Here is a 23,023-nt window from a genome sequence, read left to right as displayed (position 1 = left end):
AAACCTGGAAATACTTGGCAAACCGGGAATCCTCAGGGAAATTTATTTTTCCTGAAAAAAAACCTGGAATATTCCGGTAATTATCTTAGTCAAGCAATTTAAAAAAAAAATGAATAGGAAATATTAAAGTGAGCCAAGGAAACTTCTTAAGAGAATTTATCTTCCACGTTATTCACATTTACTCTTCGAACATAGTAATTCTGGAGTGGATATATCTTCAGAGTTACAACATACATTCTGAAACTTCAGTTGTTTTTGTTTGGGGTTCTGAATCATGAATGAATTGCTCAGATTTGAAACTTAAACAACCCTCAAACCCTGTGCCCAATAAAATCAGACTTAAAGAAATTTAAAAAAATCTGAAAAATAAAATTAAAAAATATTAAAGACGTCCGACATTGAATGATTTTCAAGAACATATGGGCCTTGCAAAATGTTCTCTGATTATTTTAGTTCTGTTGAACTCCAAATGAAACATAGCACATATTTCATGGCAGTTCTGAGTAGAATCGAAAGGAAATGTTGGGTAGGACTCAAAGGAATTTTTCAACATCATTCTGAGGAGGATTCCAAGGTAATTTCAAAGATAATTCCATGAGAGTTCGGACTAACGGATTTGTACGGAGAACTCCAAGTTTTTTTTATTTAGAAAAATAAAAGAAACTGAGTAACATTTATTAAAACTAAAATTGGATTCTAAAAATTATTCAATTAAAATTATGAGGATGATTCCAACGAAATTCTAGGAGGTATTCGAAGGGAATTCTAAGGCAAGTTTTGAGTAAATGTTCAGCAGTTTTTTAAGGTAAATTTCCATGAAAGAGAGTTTTAAAGCTGTTACTGTTAGTATTTTAAGAGAAATCAAAGAATAGTTCCTAGAGAATTCTGGTGAGCATTTCAAGGAATTACGAGACTAGTCTTAAAGAATTCTGAATGGAATTTATACGAAACTGAGACGGGATTTAGATAAAATTGAGACGAAATTTAACTGAATTGAGACGGAATTCAGACGCAATTTAGACGTGATTTCTACGGAATTGAGACGGAATTGAGACGGAATTTAACGGAACTGTGATGGGATTGAGACGGAATCTAGACGAAATTTAGACGAATTAAAAGGAATGAAGACAAAATTTCGTCGAAATTGTTGCGGAGTATAGACGGAATTGAGACAGAATTGTGACGGACATAAGACGGAACTTGAGACGACATTTTAATGGAATCGCGGCGGAATTTAGACGAATTTGAAACATAATTCTGACGGAAGTGAGAAATTGAGACGGAATTAAGACGAAATTGAGTTGGAATTTTATAGGAAGTAAGACGGAATTCGGACGGATTTCAGACGGAATTTAAATGGAATTTAGGCAACATTGTGACGGAATTCAGACGAAACTTAGACGAAATTTTAACGGAATTGAGTCGAAATTTCTTCGAAAGAGCGGCGGAATTGATACACAATTTAGACGAGATTTCTACGGAATTGAGACGGAATTTAACGGAATTAAGACGAATTTGAGACGGAATTTTGACGAAATTTAGACAAAATTATATCGGATTTGAAACGGAACTTAGACGAAATTTTAACGGAATTGAGACGAATTTGAAACGGAATTAGACGGGAGTGAGAAAATGAGACGGAAATTGAGGTGGAATTTTATCGAAAGATTTGAGACGGAATTTCGATGGAATGTAGGCAGAATTGTGACGGAATTCAGGTGAAATTGAAACGGAATTGCTTCGAAATTGAGACGGAATTTAGGCGGAATTTAGATGAAATTGAGACAGAATTAAGGCGAAATTGAAATAGCATTCAAACGGATTTGAGACGAAATTGAGACGGGATTAAACGGAATTTAGACTGAATTGAGACGAAATTTAGGTGGAATTTAGATGAAATTTAGACGGAATTAAGACGAAATTGTTGCGAAATTTAGATGGAATTGAGACAGAATGGTGACGAATTTGAAATGAAATTTAGACAGAAGTGAGAAATTGAGACGGAAATAAGGAGAAATTGAGTTGGAATTTTATCGGAAGTAAGACGGAATTCGGACGGATTTGAGACGGAATTTCGATGAATTCTAGGCAAAACTGTGACGGAATTCAGACGGAATTTAGGCGAAATTGAGACGGAATTGCGTCGAAATTGAGATGAAATTTAGGCGGAATTTAGATGAAATTGAGACGGAATTAAGACGAAATTGAGGCAAAATTGAAAAAGAATTCAAAAGGAATTGAGACGAAAATAAAACGGAATCATGACGAAATTGAAAATAAGGCAGAATTTAGATGAAATAGAGACGGAATTAAGACGAAATTGTTGCGAAATTTAAACGGAATTGAGACAGAATTGTGACGGAATTAAAATGGAACTTAGACGAAATTGAGACGAAATGTTAACGGAATTGAGATGGAATTAAGACGATTTTGAAACGGAATTTAGACGGAAGTGAGAAATTGAGACGGAATTAAGACGAAATTGAGTTTGAATTTTATTGAAAGTAAGACGGAATTCGGACGGATTTGAGACGGAATTCAGATGGATTTTAGGAAAAGTTGTGACGGCATTAAGACGAAATTAAGACGAAATTGAAATAGCATTTAAACGGAATTTAGTCGAAAATAAGACGAAATTTTGACGAAATTGAGACGGAATTGAGATAAAATTTAGACGAACTTTAAGTAGTACTGAAACGGTTGTATAAAAGAATTGAGATGGAATTGAGACAAGATTAAGACGCGAATGAGACGAAATTTAGACGGAATTCAACGGAATTGAGACAGATTGTTTGACGAATTTGAAGTGGATTTTAAAGCGGAATTGAAACGGGATTTATACAGAATTGAGGTTCAATTTAGACGGTATAGAGATACAATTCAATGGAAATGATGGAATTAAGATGAAGTTGTGCTGAAATTTAGACAGAATTGAGACAAAATTGTGTCAGATTTAAAAAAAATAGTTCAGACGGAATTAGGTCGGAAATAAGACAGAATTAAGTCGGAAATAAGACGGAATTTAAAATGAATTCATCCAGAATTGAGATGGAATTCAGAAGAAATTTTGACGGAATGTATTTAAGATTTAAGCATGAGCATGTGTATGATTGACCGCCCACGGTTGCTACTCTGTTATTGTCAGATCAGTTGTAATTACAAAGAGAACCAATAGACGATACTTGGGACTAGCAATAACCCTAAATCTGTAAAAACTGGTGATCTCAAACTAGGCAATACCAGCGCCGGCCTTGCCCGATAGATGGAATTTAGACGAAGTTGAGAGGAGATTTAGATGAAAAAGAGACGGAATTGAGACGGAATTTTAATGGAATTGAGACGGAATTAAGACGGATTTGAGACAGAATTTAAGCTAAATTTAGCCGAGATTGTGACGGGATTTATACTAAATTGAGATGAAATTTGGACGGAATTGAGATGGAATTTGACGAATTGGAGTCGAAAATTACAAAATTGAGTCGAAACTTAATTAAAATTGAGACGGAATTAAGACGGAATTGAGACGGGATTTGGACGGAATTTAGATGAAATTATGACGGAATGTAGACACATTTAAGACGAATTTGAGATGCGTTTCATACTAAAGAGGGAAAATTGAAACGAAATTGAGATGGATTGTAATGGAATTTTGATGAAATTGAGACGACATTAAGGCAGAACTGAGGAGGAAGTGAAACGGAATTTAAACGGAATTTAGCGGGAATTGAGATGAAATCTAGACAGAATTTGGAGAAGATGAAATTAAGACGGAATTTGGAATGAATTTAGAATTTGAGATGAATTTGAGACGGGATTGAGATGGAATTGCGGCAGTAAAGGGTGATACGGTCAAAATTTGATCAATATCAACTTGACGTATTTCTTTCAATTTTGCATTTAAAAAACCTGAACACCCCTCATTTTGAAGGTGTGTGTGTGTAGAATGTTGCTACTATTTTGATTTTGGAATTCACTCTTCAGTTGTCAAAATGCCGTCCAAGCAAGAAGAGCAGCGTATCAAAATTTTGCTCGTGCATCGCGAAAATCCGAGCTACTCGCACGCAAAGTTGGCAAAATCGCTAAAAGTTGCCAAATCAACCGTTACAAATGTAATTAAAGTGTTTGGGGAACGTTTGTCGACAGCCAGGAAGTCTGGATCGGGGGGAAATCGAAAACCGGAAGCCGCTGAGACGACAAAGAGAGTTGCCGGTAGTTTCAAGCGAAACCCTAACCTCTCTCTCCGAGATGCCGCAAATAAGCTGGGTGTATCGTCTACAACCGTGCATCGAGCCAAAAAACGAGCCGGACTATCGACTTACAAGAAGGTTGTGACTCCAAATCGCGATGATAAACAAAATACGACGGCCAAAGCGCGATCCCGGAGGCTGTACACGACGATGCTGACGAAGTTTGACTGCGTGGTAATGGACGACGAAACCTACGTCAAAGCCGACTACAAGCAGCTTCCGGGACAGGAGTTTTATACGGCAAAAGGAAGGGGAAAGGTAGCAGATGTTTTCAAGCACATGACACTGTCAAAGTTCGCAAAGAAATATCTGGTTTGGCAAGCCATCTGTACCTGTGGCTTGAAAAGCAGCATTTTCATAGCTTCCGGGACTTTCAACCAAGAAATTTACGTGAAAGAGTGTTTGAATAAACGTCTGCTGCCTTTCCTGAAGAAACACGGTTGTTCCGTACTGTTTTGGCCGGATTTGGCATCTTGCCATTACGGTAAAAAGGCCATGGAGTGGTACGGCGCCAACAACGTGCAGGTGGTTCCCAAGGACAAGAACCCTCCCAACACGCCAGAGCTCCGCCCAATTGAGAAATACTGGGCTATTGTCAAGCGGAACCTAAAGAAGACCAAAAAAACTGCTAAGGGCGAGCAGCAGTTCGAGGCAAACTGGCTTTCTGCGGCGAAGAAGGTGGACAAGGTGGCTGTACAAAATCTGATGGCAGGGGTCAAGCGTAAGGCCCGGCTATTCGGATTTGGAAAAGCGGAAGCCTAACTGAATATTTTTCCTGAATTTTATACTAATTGAACTTGAAAAAGAAATTTAATTTGATTTTTTAAATAAACGATTTCACCGATTTACACGCGTTTTCCCTTGACCAAATTTTGACCGTATCACCCTTTATTAAGACGGAATTTAGACAGTATTTGAGACGGAATTGAGATGGAAGTGAAAGTCGAAATTTAGGCGGAATTTAACGGAATTGGGATGGTATTGAGATGAAATTTAGACGGAATGAAGGCGAAATTTTAACGAAATTGAGATGAAATTTAGTCGGAATTGAGATGGAATTTGGACGGAATTGTGACGGGATTAAGGGGGAATTAAGACGAAATTCTGGCGAAATTTGAAAATCAGAATTGAAATTGAATTCAAACGAAATTGAGGCGGAATGTAGGCAGATTTAAGACGGAGGTTAGACGGAATTGAGACGGAATAGAGATGGAATTCAGACATATTTGAGACAGAATTTAAAATGAATTGAATTCAATTTTGACAAAATTGAACCGTAATTTTGAACGGAATGTGGACGAAATTGAAACGAAATTGGGACGTAATTAAGACGGAAATAAAACGGAATAAAGACGGAATTGAGACGGAATTGAGATGAAATTGAAACGGAATTGAGTCGGAATTTCGTCGAAATTGAGATGGATTTGAGGCGGAATTGAGACAAAATTAAGATAGAATTGAGATGGAATTGAGGCGGAATAAATTGACTCGGTATTGAGACGGAATTGAGATGGGATTTAGTCGGAATTTAGAAGGAATTTAGACGACATTGAAACGGAATTTAAATAGAATAGAGTCGGATTTTTGACTATCTTGAGACGGAATTTAGACGGAATTCAGACGAAAGTGAGACGAAATTGAGACTAAATGGAAATGGAATTTACAAGGAATTTAAAATTGATGAAATGAAAACATTTTATGCGGAATTTATGTGAATTTGATACGGAATTGTGACGGAATTGAGACAGAATTTATACTTAATCAAAGACAACATATCAAGAAGACTGGCAACTCTACCATTTTTTCATATAACCGCTATGAGACCGGCACAATCGCGTCATCTGCTGCGAAAAGGTAATGCTTCGAACGAATTGGATAGCAAAGATTACAACCTCAGAAGAAAGGTTTGTGTATTTGCTCATTTCTCTATGCGTTACTTCCGCCTCCACTCGAACGCAGCGCTACTGTATCTGTCGCTTGGATTCTGGCAGAGTTGCCAGTATTCTTGATTTGATGTCTTCGCTAAAATGAAACGAAATGGTGAAGGAATTGAGATGAAATTGAGATGGAATTTAGATGGAATTGGATATGAATTTTGACGGGATCTAGACAGAATTGAGACGGAATTGAGATGGGATTAAGACGGAATTAACACGAAATTGGGGCAAAATCAAGTCGATTTTGAAAACAAAATTAAGCGGAATTTAGTTAGAATTTAGACGAAATTAAGTCGGCATGAATACATAATTGAAGGAAAAATGAGACGGAATTTAGACCGAATTGAGAAGGAAGTTGGACGGGATTTAGACAAAATTGAGGTGGAATTGAGAGGAATTTGGACGGGATTTAGACAGAAGTTCGACGAAATAAAAATGGAGTTTTGAATGGAATGTAGATGGAATCTAGACAGAATTAAGGCGGAATTAGGGCGAAACGTAGACGAAATTTCGACAAAGTTGAGGCGGAAGTGAGACGAAATTTAGATGAAATTGAGAAGGAATTTGGACGGAATTTAGACGAAAGTTCGGCGAAATTGAAATGGAATTTTGAACGAAATGTAGACGGAATTTAGACGAAATTGAAACGAAATTGAAGCGGAATTTAGACAGAATTTAGATGGAATTCAGACGGAATATAGACGAAATTTTGAAGAATTTGAGACGGTATTGTGACAAAATTTAGACGGACTTGAGTCGGAATTTCGTTGAAATTGAGAGGAATTGAGATTTAATTATTCTGGAATTGAGACGGAGTTCAAACCGAATTTAGACGAGTTTGAGACTGAATTAAGACGGAGTTCAGACAAAATTTAGACGGCATTGAGACTGAATTGAGACGGAATTGAGGTGGAATTGAAACGGATCTCATATAGAACGCATGTAGGTATGCTCGGAGCAATAGGTCTAAGTTAATATAATTATAATAATGTTTGTATCCGAAGTCTAATCGATTTGCAGTTTTCGACAAAGTTGTTCTGCATAGTATTTCCTTTCTATTTCTTCGATTTGGTTAAATTTGAGCAATATTTGAATTTTTGGTATACAAATGAATAGGTTCGTTTCGGTTCCCATACATTTTCCCATACAAAATGTATTATTCTCCCGCAAATCCAGATCAAAGCCCAATTTGTTCAAATTCTGCTCCATTTTTGGGGACCTCAATGCACATCGGAAGATCAGTGGTGTACTTGGGGTTGTGATCCACTACAAACTTGACCCACCCTTATGAACAGTCCTTTGGCGTTTTTCTGTTTTTAATTTTTTTTGGCACTGCTAATGAAAGTTGCCATAATATTTAGAAATTTTTTATCCTAGATTTTGCATTCTTTCGATCACATATAATTTAAGATTTTTTATTGTTTTACTCATGAAAAGTTCTTTTTAAATTAATCATTGAGTACTAAATACTTAAATGGCGCCAAATGACCCGGAACCCTCTGACTCCATGAGTAACATTCCTCACCTTCCCATGGTAGCACAGGTGGTCCACAAGGTTCTTGTCGGGACATAATAGCCGTGAAGAAGGAAGCAGAAGTCCTAGCCTTCCACTTTCATGCACTCCAGCAAAGTGCACTGACCTGTGCGTCACGTTTGATCGATGTTTAATCACATTGAAAATTGTGCACCCCACTCACTCACTACTGCATATGAAAGCACACCTTCGAGCAGCTAAAATCACCTGGCAGGACGACCCTCATCGGGGAGAACAACGCACCTGGCTTATAACTCACCGCGACCGCAGCTTGACACCTCATTTTTATTTTAGGGGTTCACCCTCTACGGGACCTCGAACCAAGGTAATATACCCACACAAGAAGCAGTACTTGAGTAAAGTTTACGACAGACAAATTAATTCCAGCAACTTTCACGACCCGTCTGTCCACCCCAACTAGCATCAGCAATAGTCGTGGGTTGGCAGGAAGGACGACCGACAAGACCAAGGGGCTCATCGCGTCGCAATTTGTTACTTCGCTGAGTTACGTAACCTGTGCTTGCTGCTGCAGTGCACACTCACATGCATGCGGTCCACCACCGCCCCCGAGGCCTTTCCAGCTGACTGTGCGACTGCTGCGAGGGAATCCCCAGACTCGAAAGGTAACATATCTCGATTACTTTTTCAAAAACACGTATCTGCTTATGTAATAATACCTAAAGTTTCGACTTTCGACAAAAGCAGATACGTCACTTTGAAAAAGTAATCGAGACATAGCGAGTCATTAATTATGGAAAGATTGGCTGTTTATAATTTCGAATGCAACCGTCGCTGTTGTCTCACATTGCAGGGGAAGTATTGCAATCCTTAGTACATGCTTGAAACTTAACACCTTTAAGTTCTTCAGGTAATTACCTCAATTTTCCGCCTCGTCTGAGCCAGGGCTCGAGAAATTCAAAGATTCATATAACACTGACCCTCTTCAACTTCTGTTTCCTTCTTTTTTTTCCCTATACAATTCGTAACAAAACATAAAGTAAATCATCAGACTACGATAAGTACCTACGGCACTGCTGCAGTGTGTTTGAATAGACCCACATAGCGACAAAGACAGCAGAAGAGGGAAAGAGATCATTTACCACCTGGGGTCTGCTGCTGCTCTGCGTTGTAAGTTTCGATGTGGTTGGTTTTTGTTTTGTTGATCTAACAGTTGAGTCGAGTCGAGGGTTCAGCTGGTCCTTTCCTATCAACATTTCCATCGTTCATATCTTCGCTTGTTTGCACAGGCACACTGTAAAAGTACTGCACTGCTGCAACAGAGACACAAAGTTCCCTTTTGGCCTTTTGGCTGGGTCTCTCCATGGACGGGGATTTGTTTCTCCCATTCTGTACGTGTTTGTAAAAATAGTTTATCTTGTTGTGGGATTCTTCTTTGTTTACTTGCTGGGGTGCGATTGATGGCTGGTGGTGAGGACCAAGATAGAGGCTATAAGTGGGGCACAATTGCGATGATGACGACACGAAATCAGGAGAAAAGGTCACGCGGTAGATCTATCCACTAGACATTGAGGAAGAAGTTGGACCAGATGTTTTTATCTACATTAGACGTCGAGTTTATTTCTGTTGAGGTTATATTCTCTTCATGTTCGGCGGAGAATGAAGAGATGAAGTGGTGCTATGTTTTCACACATGCTGGAAGTGTAAATAACTGCAGCGTAGGATAATAATGCAATATGCTATGAAGCTGACTGATTTGAGTCGCATTGGAGCAGTCGGATGTGCAAATTAGTCGGAATTGGAATAGCAGGAACACCCGAAACCACCAGAATCTTTTGAAAACCCATGATCTCCCGAAGCACTGATGTTTCAAATACAAAAAACACACGTTTTCAAAACATTGTGCTTGCAAATGTGCTATGACATTCGGAGCGCATCAGATATAAAATTTGATGTGCCCATCAGGTACATATAGTTTGGTTATTTAAGCCGCCTTAGCGTTTTGGGATGATCTAGGCCGTTAAAATTATTCTGGAGTTCAGACCTTTATCATCTTCAAAGATGATCATTCAAAATTCCTTGTAGAAGCCCGACTACACCATATGAAATAAAAAAAGCATTTACGAGGCACAATAAAATCTTCCAATCATCCGGAAGAATTGATCTTGAAGTTCTACATACTCAATCAAGGTTTCCACGAATCGTTTGTCTTTTGTATCTCTTTAATAGTTTTTGTTTGTCTTGTCCCCCGTCTCGATGAGTCTCATCGTCGCCCACTGGTCATCATAGCCGGTCGAGCTCCAGATGAATCTAGAACCACACTACCGTTCATACTGGCAACATTGCTCTGATGAGACAACGAAACCCTACCCCCAAGATCCTCTACTTTCCCTATCCTTCGACAATGTACCCCTTTCACCTCGGGTAAGCCGCGAGTATTCAGCCCAACTCCTACTTGACATAGAATTAAGTAAATTTTGTTAAAAACAAAGAACAATGAATTATCAGATCCGTAAAGCTAACGCGATTGAGCCTTACAAATAAACGAACAAGATAAAAAAAAAAATTCCACGATGTCCCGCCTAACTGTACGGCTCCAGTAAGCTTTTCTTTATGTCATATGAGATTTATATTTGTATTAACAAAATATCTAAGATTCCCCAAATAATCCTGGAGTTCATATCTTGAAGTTCTGCAGGCTCAATCAAAGTCTTGTCCGATGTATTGACTTATTATTTGCATCAATGGAGCAACGTGGGACCACATCACATCAAGTAAGATCAGATGTTATACTGACAAAAAATGTTCCATTCTCCAAATTGCCCTGGAGATCAGATCTTGACGTTCAACAGACTCGTCGAGATATTGTACGATTTGCCAACTAAATGTTGGCATTCATAGAACTTTGTGGCTCCCTTATATAATGTAAGAAATATATTTGAAATGTCTAAATAATCAAGACCTCCAAATCATCCAGAATATAAGATGCTCTACAGGCTCAACCAAAGTCTTGTATGGTTCTGACTTATTATTTAAATCCATGGAGCTACGTGGGACCCCATCGCATCATGTGAGACATACAGATGTGTTCAAAAATATCTTATAATGTATTAATATAATAATCTTGGAGTTCGTATAATAAATCTGAACATCATACAAGACTTTGTTAAGCACATCAGGATAGATTGAAGACCCCAACATGGTTTGTCATTTCAACTATCATGATGATATGGGGCTCCGCGATGAATTTGGGTTCACAAATTTAGTCGAGACATCGTACAATAGCTCGTTGAGTCTGTAGCACGTCAAGATCTGAACTTCAGGACAATTTGGGGAATGGAACATATTTTGTTAATACAACTTCTTATCTCACTTGATCTGATCCCATGGAGCTGCATGGATTCGTATAATAAATCTGGACATCATGCAAGACTTTGTTAAGCCTGTAGAACATCAGAACCCAATCCCACACGATATTATTAGGTTCCACGAAGCTTTTTGGGTTCACAAATTTAGCCGAGACATCGTAAAATACCTCGTTGAATCTGTAGAACGTCAAGATCTGAACTTCAGGTCAATTTGGCGAATGGAACATATCTTGTTAGCACAACTTTTTATCTCACTTGATGTAATGCAAGGATTCATATAATAAATCTGGACAACTTACAAGACTTTGATGAGCCTGTAGAACATCATGACCCAATGGGTAACTTGGAGACTCCAACATGTTTTGTCGTTACAACTACATATCTGCCATGATATTATGAGGCTTCACGAAGTTTTCTGGGTTCACAAATTTAATCGAGGCATTGTACATTACCTTTTTGAATCTGTAGAACTTCCAGACCTGATCTCCAGGACAATTTGGAGAATGGAACATATCTTGATAGTTCAACTTTTTATCTCACTTGATATAATAAATCTGAACATCATACAAAACTTTGTTCAGCCTGTTGAACATAATGGCCCAATCCTCTCATATATACGAAATTAAAACGGAATTGTGACGAAATTTCGACAAAATTGAGACGATACTGAGGTGAAATTTAGACGGAATTGACACGAAATTGCGGAATTGTGTGAAATTTATAAAATATTGAGACGGAATTTAAATGGAATTGAGACGAAATTGAGACGGATTTAAGACGAAGTTTAGTCAGAATTTAGACGGAATTCAGACAAAGAATTAGAGACGAAAGTGAGTCGGGGTTTAGATGAAATTTAGACATAATGAAGTACCATGGAGCAACAAGGATTCATATAATAAATCTGGTCATCATACAAAACATTGTTGAGCCTGTAGAACATCTGGGCTCAATCCTCAGGGTAATTTGGAGACCCTAACATGTTTTGGCATTACAACTACATATCCGTCATGATATTATGAGGTTCCACGAAACATTATGGGTTCACAAATTTAGTCGAGGCGTCGTACAATACCTTGTTGAGTCTGTAGAACTTCCAGACCTGATCTCCAGGACAATTTTGAGAATGGAACATATCTTGTTAGTACAAATTTTTATCTCACTTGATGTAATGAGGTCCCACGAAGCTGCATGGATTCATATAATAAATCCGGATATTATACAAGACTTTGTTGAGCCTGTAGAACATCATGGCCCAATCCTCTTATAGGGGAAATGGCTCTTATGTTGGCCTATAGATCTAAAATTGGGTCCATCGCTATAAATCTGCTATTTATCAATTTTATCTATATGAAAGTGTCATTGGAACGGCACTAATGGATATTTTTGGTCGCTATTGAAAATTTAGTCGATTGCTGAATTTAGGTACGGGCCCAAATTAGGAGCATTTCGGCCGACATTACATCCATTTCCCCTATGTAACATTTTCTTCTTTGAACAGTTTCTAATTTTTTGGAACCAATTGCACCAAACTTTGATTTCATTAGGTTCCGTAGAAGGAAAAATACGACATAATTTAGACGGAATGAAGAAGGAAATGAGACAAAATATAGACACGATTGAGACGTAAATTAGCCGGAATTCCGTCTAAATTACGTCTCTATTTATTCCGTCTTAATTTCATCTAAATTTCGCCTCAAAATCGTCTAAATTCTACGATAATTGAGACGGAATTAAGAAGGAAACGAGACAAAACCTAGTCACGATTGAGACGGAATTTAGACGAATTGGAGACGGAATTGAGATGATATTTAGACGGACTTGAGTTGGAATTTCATCGAAATTAAGACGAAATTGAGACGGAATAAATGGAGACGTAATTGAAATGCAATTTAGTCGTAATGTAGATGGAATTTAGACGAAATTGAAATGGAATTCAAACGGAATTGAGACGAATTTGCGACGGAATTTCGAAAGATATGAAATGAAATGAAGACTTAATTTAGATTAAATTGGGACGCAATTGAGATGGAATTAAGTCGTAATTTAGACGGAATTGAGACGAAACTGAGTCAGAATTGAGACGAAATTAAGGCGGAATGTAGACGAAATATTGACGAAATTAAGACATAATTTAGATGAGATTTAGACATAATTGAGACAAAATTAAGAAGGAAACGAGGTGAAATAAAGGTACGATTGATACGGAATTTAGACGGAATTTAAACGATTTTGAGACGGAATTTAGATGAAATATAGACGAATTGAGCTGGAATTTCATCGAAATTAAGACGGAATAAATGGAAACGTAATTTAGACGGAATTTAGTCGTAATGTAGACGGAATTTAGACGAAATTGAAACGGAATTGAGACGGAATTTAGAGGAAATTGAGACATAATTGAGACGGAATTAATCGTTTCCTAGACGAAATTTAGGCACGATTGAGACGGAATTGATACGGAATGTAGACGGCATTTAGTCGAGTTTGAGACGGAATTTAGATAAAATTTAGATGAATTGAGTTGGAATTTCGTCCACATTAAGACGGAATTGAGATGGAATTGAGACGGAATAAATGGAGACGTAATTTAGACTTAATTTAGCCGGAATTAAGTCGTAATGTTGATGGAATTTAGACGAAATTGAAACGGAATTGAGACAGAATTGAGACGAAATTGAGGTGGAATTCAGACGGACCGGAATTTAGACACATTTGAGACGGAATAGAAAAGGAATTGAAACGAAATTGATACGAAATTGAAAAGGAATTTAGATGGAATTGAGGCGGAATTTAGATGAAATTTAGACATAATTGAGACGGAGTTAATCGTTTCCTAGACGAAATCTAAGCACGATTGAGACGGAATTGATACGGAATGTAGACGGAATTTAGACGAATTTGAGATGGAATTTAGATGAAATTTAGACGAATTGAGATGGAATTGAGACGGAATAAATAAGACGTAATTAAGACGGAATTTAGTCGTAATGCAGACGGAATTTAGACGAAATTGAAACGGAATTGAAACGGAATTGAAACGGAATTGAAACGGAATTGAAACGGAATTGAGACGGAATTAAGATGACATTGAGCCGAAATTAAGACGGAATTTAGACGAATTTGAGACGGAATAGAGAAGGAATTGAAACGGAATTGAGACGAAATTGAGAAGGAATTTAGATGGAATTGAGACGGAAATTAGATGAGATTTAGACATTATTGAGACGGAATTAATCGTTTCCTGGACGTAATTTAGGCACGATTGAGACGGAATTGATGCGGAATATAGACGGAATTTAGACGAATTTGAGACGGAATTGAGATGAAATTTAGACGAATTTAGTTGTAATTTCATCGAAATTAAGACGGAATTGAGATGGAATTGAGACGGAATAAATGGAGACGTAATTTAGACGGAATTTAGTCGTAATGTAGACGGAATGTAGATGAAATTGAAACGGAATTGAGACGGAATTTAGATGAAATTGAGACGAAATTGAGGTGGAATTCAGACGGAATTTAGTCGAATTAGGGACAGAATAGAGAATGAATTGAAATGGATTTTAGACGAAATTGAGGAGGAATGGAGACGGAATTGAGACGAAACTGAGTCGAAATTGAGACGTAATTTAGACGAAATTTTGATGAAATTGAGACGGAATTTAGATGAGATTTAGAAATTATTGAGACGGAATTAAGAAGGAAACGAGACGAAATTTAGGCACGATTGAGACGGAATTGATACGGAATGTAGACGGAATTTAGACAAATTGGAGACGGAATTTAGATGAATTTTAGACGAATTGAGACGGAATTTCGTCGAAATTAAGACGGAATTGAGATGGAATTGAGACGAAATTTAGATGAGATATAGACATAATTGAGACGGAATTAAGAAGGAAACGAGACGAAATTTAGGCACGATTGAGACGGAATTGATACGGAAGACATAATTGAAACGGAGTTAATCGTTTCCTAGACGAAATTTAGGCCCGATTGAGACGGAAATGATACGGAATGTAGATGGAATTAAGACGAAATGAGTTGGAATTTCATCAAAATTAAGACGGAATTGAGATGGAATTGAGACGGAATAAATGGAGACGTAATTTAGACGGAATTTAGTCGTAATGTAGACGGAATGTAGATGAAATTGAAACGGAATTGAGACGGAATTGAAACGGAATTGAGACGGAATTTGGATGAAATTGAGACGAAATTCAGACGGAATTTAGATGAATTTGAGACGGAATAGAGAAGGTATTGAAACGGAATTGAGATGCAATTGAGAAGGAATTTAGATGGAATTGAGACGGAATTTAGATGAGATTGATACATAATTGAGACGGAATTAATCGTTTCCTAGACGAAATTTAGGCACGATTGAGACGGAATTGATACGGAATGTAGACGGAATTCAGACGAATTTGAGACGGAATTTAGATGAAATTTAGACGAATTGATTTGGAATTTCATCGAAATTAAGACGGGATTGAGATGGAATTAAGACGGAATAAATGGAGACGTAATTTAGACAAAATTCAGTCGTAATGTAGACGGAATTTAGACGAATTTGAGACGGAATAGAGAAGGAATTGAAACGGAATTGAGACGAAATTTAGAATGAATTTAGATGAAATTGAGACTGAAATTAGATGAGATTTAGACATAATTGAGACGGAATTAATCGTTTCCTAGACGAAATTTACGCTCGATTGAGACGGAATTGATACGGAAGGTAGACGGAATTGAGATGAATTTGAGGTGGAATTTAGATGAAATTTAGACGAATGTAGTTGGAATTTTATCGAAATATAGACGGAATTGAGATGGAATGGAAACGTTATTTAGACGGAATTAAGTCGTAATGTAGATGGAATTTAGACGAAATTGAAACGGAATTGAGACGGAATTTAGATTAAATTGAGACGAAATTGAGGTGGAATATAGACGAAATTTAGATGAATTTGAGACGGAATAGAGAAGGAATTGAAACGGAATTGAAACGAAATTGAGAAGGAATTTAGATGGAATTGAGACGGAATTTAGATGAGATTTAGACATAATTGAGACGGAATTAATCGTTTCCTAGACGAAATTTAGGCACGATTGAGACGGAATTGATACGGAAGGTAGACGGAATTCAGACGAATTTGAGACGGAATTTAGATGAAATTTTACGAAGTGATTTGGAATTTCATCGAAATTAAGAGATGGAATTGAGACGGAATAAATAGAGACGTAATTTAGACGGAATTTAGTCGTAATGCAGATGGAATTTAGACGAAATATAAACGGAATTCAAACGGGATTGAGACGGAATTTAGATGAAATTGAGTCGAAATTGAGGTGGAATTTAGACGGAATTTAGACGAATTTGAGACGGAACAGAGATGGATTTGAAACGGAATTGAGGTGGAAGTGAGACGGAATTTAGATGAAATTTGAATCGAAATTGAGACGAAATTAAGACGGAAAGTAGACGAAATTTCGAAGTAATTGAGATGAAATTTAGACTGACTTGAGTTGGAATTTCATCAAAGTTACGACAGAATTGAGATGGAATTGAGACGGAATAAATGGAAACGTAATTTAGACGAAATTCAGTCGGATTTTAGACGAAATTTAAACGGAATTGAGGTGGAGTTTAGACGAAATTTAGACAAACTTGAGATAGAATAGAGAAGGAATTGAAACGGAATTGAGAAGCAATTGAGACGAAATTGAGGAGGAATTGAGATGGAATTGAAGTGGAATTGAGACGCATTTTAAACGGAATTGAGACGGATCTCATATAGCACGCCTGTAGGTATGCTCGGAGCAATAGGTGTAGATTAATATAATAATGATAATAATATTTTTTTTCTCAGAAGTCTAATCGATTTGCAGTTTTCGACTAAGTTGTTTTGCATAGTATCTCCAATCTATTTCCAAGATTTGGATAAATTTGAGCAATATTTGAATTTTTGGTATGCAAATGAATAGGTTCGTCCCGGTTCCCATACATTTTCCCATACAAAATTTATAATTCTCCCGCAAATCCAGATCAAAACCCATTTCTTTCAAATTCTGCTCCGTTGTTGGGGACCTCAATTCACATCGGAAGAGCAGTGGGCAACATGTGGTTATGATCCACCATGAGGTGTCGTACAATAACTTGTTGAATTTGTTGAACTTCCAGACATGATCTCTAGGACAATTTGGAGAATGGATCATACCTTGTTAACACCGTTAAATGCTCAAATGATGTTATGGGACTCTATGACGCGGGTTGGGTTATAAAAAGCTGTTGCTACATCATACAAGACACCGTTGAGCCTGTAGAACCTGAAGAGTTAAGCTTCAGGAGGATTTGTAGGACCAGAGATATTGTGTCAACATAATTTTGTTTCCTACAGAATTGCCAATGAAGCTCTACGGGGTTAACAAATCTATCGGGACATTGCATGCAACTTTTGGACATCGTATAATACTTTGTTGAACCTGTAGAACTTCAAGATCGAATCTTCAAAATGATCTGGATGAATTTTACTACCACGTTTGTTTTGTTATGTGTCTTGTATTGATTGGGATATGTCTTTTTAATTATACTGAGGCTCGTTATCTGAAGAAAACACTTCAAATTTGTACATGTTTATTATTTTTTGAGGTTCTTGAGGACATCCAGGTCATCGAAGTGTTCATGAAAATTTCATATTGTATTTTTACTGAATAATTGAAATATTGTTGAACAATATTCCTGGAGAAACTATATACTTATCTATAAACAATGATTTTTGACAGCTAAACTAGTGTAGGGGTCATATATGACCCCGTGGGATTGAATCGGTAAAAGTGAAGAAATATTACTCGCCACTGGTGATGTAAACAAATGTTTAAGAAAAACTCCGCCTAATTTAAAAACAATTGTAAATCATATGCGAAAACATAATCTAAACATGTTCAAACAATTTAAATTTGCTAATGTTTGATAGGCTTTTATGCAAACAAAAATTTCCAAGATGACCCAAAAGCTTGAGGAAAGTCCCAAAGATTTCAGGAACATTCACGTCAGTGAAGACCTACGAGCTTGAGTGAAGTTCCATTAGCTTCAGAGGAAAACTGCAAGATTTTTGCAGTGGCAGTGCTGAAAACTTCATGGCAGTTAAATGATTTCATAGCGAGAAGCTTCAAGATGTTCCGATAATTTAAGGATAGTGCAAAGAATTTCAGGGAAGTTTAGTCAACTTCAGAAAAATTTCATGAACTTTGCAGAAGGTCCAAGAAAGTCCGAAGAACTTCAAGGAAGGTTAAGGATCTTTTGAATAATTCTATGAATTTCAGGATATAGCCAAGAACATTACCAGGAGCTGATATTCTGATATCAGATTCTGTATTTTTTTTTATTTCCGAGTACACAGCTTTTGGAACTCTTACCTTAAAAACTGCGTTTCCTAACTTCGGACAGTTGTGATGTGTTTAATCTCTCAACATGCCATGTATTTTGATGACTCTCGATTTGTGATTTCCCTCTCACAAACATCAGAATAGAGTAGCTGGCACTGAAAAAGTTGTTGGTAACTTCATTTATGCGTTTTTAGATTAACATCTGAAGTCTCTCCTTTTTTGCATACTTGGCACTAAAGATTCTTTCTAAGCCCCGCTCAATTAATAAAAAAAACGTCGGGAAATCCAGTTAGGGGCGATGCTTAGAAAATATCTTTTGCACCGAGTTTGTAAAAAAGGTGGGATTGCGGATGTGAATCTAAATCCACAAATAAGGGTGCCAGGTACTCTATTCTGATGTCTGTGAGAGGGAAATCACAAATCGAGTGTCATCAAAATAGATGGCATGTTGAGAGGATGAGCTCGTGAGAGAGAATTTTCCCTTTCAAATTTGTTTTTGCTCTCTGGGGCAATAAAGCAAATACAAATGGATAAGTAAAACTCAATTTTATTTTAGTTTAGCTTGTTTAACAATAATTTCCGGGAAAAAACTGAACAACAAAGTCCATAAAATATTTCTTTAGGTTGTCGTTTAATTTTTTTTTGGCTTCAGTTTGCATAAAAGCATAAACTTTCCCAAAGTTCGTACTTAGTACTTACTACCAGCGCCATCTGTGTAGAAATAACCTAGACTAAATGGTTCACTCTGAGAGGTAAAATCTAAAATTTGCTTATTTTTCGCTATTCCAGGAAAAACTGCCTCCCATCTAGACGAAACTTTGTGGAAACATACCCAAAAAAATCCTTTCTGAATTCCGAGAAAACAAGGGGGAATCAAGTGTGTCCACTCTCTCCTACAATTCACTTCCGTGACCGCAGCACCTAATTCGATATTCAAACAAATGCACCTCACCTGAATACCTTCGAAAAATTTGCAATTCCGAAAAGATGCAAATCTTTATGCTCCCTTACTTTGAAACAATTTGAAGCACAACCTACAATACATTCAAGATACAGGTTATAACTCACCAACCGCGTCCTGCATGTTAACAACACCCAACAAAAGACTTTGTTTACAGACGAGCACATGCAGCCATTGCCATAGCAGCGTGCGAAAGGTGGTGCCTGTCTTTCTTCATTTTCCATCACTCCTCGCACGTTGCCCGATTAGCATTAGCATGAATAGTAGGCACCCACCCATACTGAGGTCTGTTTCCCGCATTTCGGCGGGTGGTGCGCGATTTTCTGTTTACATCGTCGGTCGCGGTGAACACACGGGACATGATCGCGCGCGCGTTATAAGGTAAACAAAAACCATTGGATGCTACATAGCTGTATATAGCTAAGTGAGATGGATGAGAACGGCGGGTGAGTTGGTGATTGAAATCAACTGTGGTACAACAACAGCAAAAGTTGTTGTGTGAGAGTTTTATTTTCTCTGATTGAGAATTATATCCTCTCTTTTTATTACCTTGCACTTGAACGTTTCGCAGCCGTTTGTATATGTGATGTGAACGGTTGTACAAGTTTATTACTCTGGTAACAGCTACTACAGCTGAGCATTGTACGATGTGATTGAGAAACTACAGATAGAGAGGAGGAAATTAACAAACGGAGAGTATTGAGTAATACACGGTAATTTTAATGTGCCAATTAATCAGTAAAATTTGATCATTGATGGAAAAAAAATTGCGCAATTAATGAGTAACTGGTACTCATTTTTGATATTTAATGTGTAAAAGTGGCTCATTAATGGGTAACAGATACTTATTAAATGGGTACAAGTACATTTTGCTTCAAAATGGGTCAAATGTTACTCATCAATGGGTACTTTCAAGCTAGCGTGTAGAATACATTCATTCGGAAATCATCTCACACTTACAACGATATACATGTCAATGTCAATGCATGTATATGTATCGTGCTTGGTTTCAAATTGCGTAGGCGAAAACAAAACCAAAACAAATTGTTCTAAAATAATAGAAATAGATTTGCTGATCGTTTATAGGGAGAAAACAAAATCTATGGTAATATATTCAGCGATCTTGTATCATCTGCATTTAAATGATTATTCTTTAAAAGTCTTGTGCAATAATATTTTTGTTTTTTCCTCTTTTCAGGTAAGTCTCCAAAAATATATGGTTAAATATCATGTAAGTAGTATGCTTATAGGGTTTTACTGACAACGTAGTCCAAATGTACTAAAGTACCGTAAAATGGGGTAACATTGATAGGATTTTGAAGTATATTCTAAATATTATTTACAGTAATGAATGTTATCATTTTTTTTGACGTAGGACAACGTCTGCGATTTTTATATGGGGATACATTTTTTGAAAATAGAAAATGAAAGATTTAACAAAATTATGAAATTTTTTGAATGTTAATAACTCAGCTGCCCCTGGACCGATTTCAATAATTTTATCACCAATAGATCAGAAATATTTCTACGCATCTGCGAAATTTAAGACTTTATCATTTTTCAAAATGTCACAATTGAAAATTGCACGAATGTGCAACTGTTGCTATGATAATTAAAATTATCACCGATTGCCTGCGAAAAGCGATTTCCCGAACACAGATTTCAAAGTTGAATTCCATCCGGTATCACCAAACGGTGTTTATTCAATCACCCCGTGGTTAGTGGTGGTCAGGGCTGGCAAAGGTCATTTTCAATGAAAGATCTCACGCGATATTTACAGAGATACTTTCGTCACTATCATCGGATGAGAAAGCGATGATAGAGATTTTCTTCAAAATTGTGATCATCGTAATTACCAGCTCATTTATTGCTTTTAAAGTTACTTGTACCGAGAAAATCGTAATAATATATTCACTCTATCGATTACATACGGTTACTTGCTTGAACTAATCTAAATCAGTTAGAAATGTAGATGTTAAAACAATAGAAAGCAATAGAATTATTCTCATGAGTGCTTGATCATTGGAAAATGACGAGAAAGCTAATGATAGGTAGTGTCGTCTCGTGATAGTGAGAGGACCTGTTTTCTCATTCTCACATGACGGCCGTGATATTTACCAGCTCTGGTGGTGGTGTTCTCCAGCAAGCAGCTAGTTATCAAGGCTGCCCTCAACCGCTGATCGGATTCAGTTCCAATCACCGTGTGTGGTGATGTCCGGTCGTCGGCATCAGCAGTAGCAGCCGCAGCAGTCCTTTCGGCGCGTGGTGTTGAACATTGTTCTCCAGTACACAACGAAAGGCTGCCTGCAAGCAGCGAGCTGCAGCCCACATGAGCATCCATAGAAGGAGGAAGAAGCCGCACCGCTATTGATCGGAATCAGTAGTTCTTTGTGAGTCGCTGCGTGTGCGTTATACTAAAGAGTATAAACAGAGAGAACCCCGCTCAAATTCTTATTCCTACACAAAACACAAGCTCATGCTTCAGTTAACAAATAACATTTATCTATAAGTCAGTATATACGTCACCATTGCGTACAACCCCATAGGGCTGTCCCTTTTAGTTTAAAAATAAACAAGTGCTGGGATCCTAGAGTCGATTAGTTAGTGATATGTTTAACGGAAATTATTACATTTGCACTGTTTTTTTTTTAGTTTTGTAACCGAACATCAATATTTTGATTTAGGGTTGCTTTAGATACTGGAATATTCGATATTGTTGGAGTCTTCAATACAGGTTGAAAGAACTTTTCAAACTTGACGCACCTTAATGTACGTTAAAGAAAAATATGAGCTGCATTTGTTAAAATAACATGTATTGTTTGAGTCAAATCTAAATATCTCAAATATACGTCAATATAGCTCTGAGATATTCAAAGGAATTAAAGTTTATTTGGTGTACATTTTGAATAATTGATGACATTTTGTGTCCACTTGCGCATTTTTTAGAAAATTTAATTCAGAAAATCATGTATTTTTTTGCAAATTTCATGTGATATAGTTCAGATTAGATTGATCAGTACTGATTGATAATAAAAGTTTTCTTTTGAACATTGTTTAAAATGTAATATTAAAAACGTAAATTTGAATCACATTGTATAAAACTTCATACATCTCAGTTGTTTGAAGATCTATAGCTTTTATGTCTTCGATAACTTTTCATACGTTCTACAACTTTGTTGCGGTAGCGGCGCCGGTGGTGTAGTGGTAAGCGTCGGCGCCGCCGGGATTTTCTAAGGCATAACATTTCTGATCACGCCTTGCTTCGGAAGGGAAGTAAAGCCGTTGGTCCCCGGTTCATGATTTGATGGGTCGATAGGTAGGGTCCAAGTGTGGGAACTGCCTCCTTGGCGTTGGTTGAATTGGTACTCAGTACAGTAAAAAAAAAACCAAAGGAAAAAAATCTTTGCACCCAAGCCTGGACCTAGTTTTATCCACCAAATTGTATTTCTAATAATTTCAAGAAACTTCACTGAAGACTTCAACAGTTCGTTATTATTTTTTCCTGCTGGATTTAATTCCTAACCCACTGCGCATTACGTTCAAAGCTCCAGAATTCTACTGACAATCTTAGACAATATTAAACAGAAGTTAGCAAGCAATTTAAAGATATTAAGGACGTGTTTCCAAAATCG

General features: G+C 37.1%; 2 protein-coding genes across 3 annotated transcripts in view; both read left to right on the top strand.

Moving 5' to 3' along the window:
- LOC135701165 (SLIT-ROBO Rho GTPase-activating protein 1-like) overlaps window positions 1-23,023 on the top strand; it is a 278,720-nt gene that overhangs the window by 21,912 nt on the left and 233,785 nt on the right. The window lies entirely within an intron of this gene.
- The window catches only part of Dip-C (dipeptidase C), a 557,142-nt gene that overhangs the window by 332,767 nt on the left and 201,352 nt on the right, over window positions 1-23,023 (top strand). Inside the window, exon 8 of one of the 2 annotated variants that reach the window (XM_065221939.1) lies at window positions 13,427-13,436. The exons of the other annotated variant lie outside the window; for it this stretch is intronic. The gene's annotated coding sequence lies outside the window, so the exon portion shown is untranslated. Of the gene's footprint in view, window positions 1-13,426; window positions 13,437-23,023 lie in introns of those variants that run through there. 2 annotated transcript variants of the gene reach the window in all.

Source organism: Ochlerotatus camptorhynchus, unplaced genomic scaffold (assembly GCF_037179485.1).
Source record: "Ochlerotatus camptorhynchus isolate MF236.1 unplaced genomic scaffold, CSIRO-AGI_Acam_v1.1 ptg000150l, whole genome shotgun sequence".
Taxonomy (NCBI): Eukaryota; Metazoa; Arthropoda; class Insecta; order Diptera; family Culicidae; genus Ochlerotatus; species Ochlerotatus camptorhynchus.
The sequence above is the reverse complement of the archived record's forward strand: the minus strand, read 5'-3'. Positions and strand labels throughout refer to the sequence as shown.